Genomic DNA, 3,697 nt, shown 5'->3' with positions numbered 1-3,697 from the left:
CTACAACATAATCATTTTTAACCATGAGTAGAACAACTACAAAGCCAAAAGAAAAGGTTAATCTTCCATTCTTGCTTTCTTTTTATATTTTTTCCAATCTTTCTGCATCCCTCCTACTTCTATTTTGAGGAGGTTTTTCATTTTAATTTGAGGTTGATATAACTGCAAAAATTGTCCCCTTTTTAAAAAAGTTTCCTCTGATTTAGAGCCCCCAAATCGCCTCTTCATGCTTATATAAATCAGTTCATTCCTTCGTCTGTAAAACCAAAGTTTGTCAAGAGTTTGTGAAGAAAAATTCAATTGTTGCTTTTCTATTAAATGTATAGATGCCACTGACAAGTCTCCTTCATCTTCTGAAACTTCGAAAGTCTGATCATTTACTACTTTTTTCCAAACCAAGTCATAATTTTGAAGGATTCTATCAATTTTTCCGAAAAGAGCAGAGAGTAAGCTCGAAAATTCTTGAGAAAATTCTTCCACCCTCTCTGCTGCAATATCTCCTGAGTTGTCATCATGCTCCGTAGTTGTTTTGATTTCCTCAGTCATTTCTGTTGTTATCCCTTTAAGAATTGCTATTTGGTTACTTATAGCTGCAGTATGATTATTCATGGCTTCTTTTATAAATTCTGTAAGTTCTGCATCAAAATACTTACAACTCTGTAAATCAGACAACTGTTTCGTTTCTGACACCTCCAAATAGCATCCAGCACTTTCAAGATCTCCTTTCTTAGAAGCCATTTTATTTTAAAGAAATTTTCTTTCTTCCCACAACCATAAAATCATAAAGTCAGAGCCATCCTTTTGAGCAGCATTCAGCAATTTCTTTATAAACAATCTTTTCCCAAACAGCTCTTCAAAATCTATTCCAGCAACTTAAAGCCAGTCTCTGAGCACGAGTCTATTAGCAAAAACTTTTTCTAACTTTCCCTTTTAAAATCGCAACAAAGAAACGCCATCTTAACTTCCAGCTCAGAAAATCCAATTAGAAACATTGTATCCCCGGAGTTAAGTGTTATACTTGCAAAAAGCTTGTCCTCCTGCTTCTGTTCCGCCTGCTTTTTTGAAATCATTTAATCTTCTGTTTGACAGCAGAAATTGGACGCAACACCTAGCTCTGTAAAAAACAGAGTCCCCCCGGATCCGGAGCTTCAGTGGGCTGAACGGGGAGCTCTCACCCTCCTAACCCCTGGAATTAATCCAGGGGTTTTCAGGGAGCTCTACCCTCACCACCTGCTCTCCTCCCCTTCTTTTCCCGAAGGGGAGATTTTCAAGCCGTTTGACAGCTGATTAACGCTGTCAGAACGGCTCAACGGAATCACGGGGGCGGCGGTCTAAAAAGACCGTCAATGGTGCTGCGGAGCCAACCCGGAAGTCAATCAGAGTTAAATTCTTGTTGTTCAGTTTCTAGTTTTTTATTGTTTGGACTGAGGTGGCTACGTAGTTGGTCTATGTGCTGCCTCCATTGGCGTCTGTCGTTTAGCCTAACTATATAAGACTTGGGGCCTGTGATTTTTTTTTCTACTTTGCCAGGTAGCCATAGGGGTCCTTCAGCAAAGTTTTATGAGTGAACCAGGTCCCTGATGCTAAAGGACCTGGTGTGGTTCTGCATTTCATTTGTTGCTTCGGGGGCATAATTTGGGTGCAGGCAGTCTAAGACTGATCAAAGCCTCTGACCCATCAGAAGCTCTGCTGGGCTTTTGCCTGTGACCACATTGGGTGTCATGTGTTGGTACAGGAGAAATTTGTCTATCCTCTCTTGCCAATCACCGAGTGCCAACCTGCCCAAAGCCTCTTTGGTAGACCTAACAGACCTCTCAGCCAGTCCATTACTGGCCGGATGAAAAGGTGCTATGAGGGCATGGTATATTCCGAATTCTGCCAGAAACCCCTCAAACTGGGTGGCCATAAATTGCGGCCCATTGTCCGATACGAGGACATTGGGCAGACTGTGGATGGCGAACAGTTTGCGGAGTACTTTGATTACTGTGTCTGCCATAGTGGTTCCCATTAGGATGATCTCCATCCACTTGGAGTAGGCATCCATGACCACTAAAAATGTTTGGTCATGAAAGGGTCCAGAAAAATTGATATGAATCCTAGACCAGGGGGCTTGAGGGCGATCCCAGTCTTGGAAGGCTGCCTTAGGTGGAGCGGCCGTGACTTCTGATAAGGTTGGCACTTTGCTACCCAATCCTGTATTTCCTGGTCCATGTTGGGTGACTACACAAAACTTCTGGCCAGGGCTTTCATCCAGACAATCCCTGGATGGCCATCATGCAATGCATTTAGTATAGAATACCTTAGACTTGGCAGTATAATTATCTGGTCCCCCCATAATGAACATCCCCCTTGTGTCGATATCTCATGTTGTCGAATCGCAAATGGCTTAAACTCTGCGCCAAAAGAGCCCTTTGGTCATCCCCTCCAAACCCAGTTCAAAAGATTTTGAACGTTGCATTTTTAGCCGAGTGCTCAGCCACAGTGGCAGACACCACGAGGCCAGAGTCCAGGCAGTCAGTAAGGAGAACAGGGATGCCCGGGGTCAGGTCATCCAATAAGTCAGGCAGGGGGCATCTGCTGAGGGCATCGGGATGTCCCAAAGTCTTTCCTGGCCGGTGTACCAGTTTGTAGCAGGATGCCAACAAGAAGATGGCCCACCGCATAAAATGGGGTGACAGGGCCACTGCTGTAGGGCGGTCACCCGCCAAGAGTCCCAAAGCGGCTTGTGGTCCATAACCAATTTAAAATCTCTCCCGAATAAATATTCATGAAAACACTTGACCCCAGCCCCGCAGCCAGTGCTTCCCTGTCCAGCTGGCTATAGTTTCTTTCTGCACTGAACAGCGTCCAGGAGAAATAGGTGACCGGGGCCTCAGTCCCATTAGGGAGACAGTGGCTAAGCACAGCCCCCACACTGAAAGGAGGACGTCACAAACTAGTACCAACGGTAGAGTGTCATTGTACTTAATAAAAAAACTGTCAGCCGAAAGGAGGCATTTAACCACAGCAAAAGTGGCAGCTTCTTTGTGCCCCCAGACCCAAAGGCTCTTCTTTGCCAGTAGTTTGTGAAGCGGTTCAGCTACGGTGGCCTTATTTTTCAGAAAAACGCTATAGAAGTTGAGCAAGCCCAGGAAACTCTGCAATTCAATCTGGTTCCGTGGAGCTGCGGCTTCCTGGATTGCCCTTACTTTGCTTTGAGTAGGATGTATGCTATCCCCATTTATTCTGTACCCCAGGAACTCGATTTCAGGGACTCAGATCTGGCATTTGCTGCCTTTCACTCGGAGCCCTGCAGCCCTGAACTTTGACAGCACCTCCCTCAAACGGGAGTGAAGTTGTTGCTCGTAACCAGCAGTAAGAATAAGAATAAGAATAATTTTATTTCTATACCGCCCTTCTCCCGAAGGACTCAGGGCGGTGTACAGCCTATTAAAAACACAAGACAACATCAGTTAAAATAATTTAAAATTATTAAATGAATTCAGCTCAATTTAAAACCCCAGGAATTTAAAACCCAATTTAAAATTGTTATGTTGATAGCCCAGCCTGGCGGAACAACAGGGTCTTGAGTGCACAATGAAATACCCGGAGGTCAGAGATCTTACGCACTTCCGGGGGCAGTTCATTCCACAGGGCTGGGGCTCCCACAGAAAAGACCCTCCCCCTGGGTGTCACCAGCCGACATAACTTGGCCGAT

Source organism: Pantherophis guttatus, chromosome 4, assembly GCF_059756535.1.
Source record: "Pantherophis guttatus breed Tessera chromosome 4, ASM5975653v1, whole genome shotgun sequence".
NCBI classification, from domain to species: Eukaryota; Metazoa; Chordata; class Lepidosauria; order Squamata; family Colubridae; genus Pantherophis; species Pantherophis guttatus.
The sequence above is the reverse complement of the archived record's forward strand: the minus strand, read 5'-3'. Positions refer to the sequence as shown.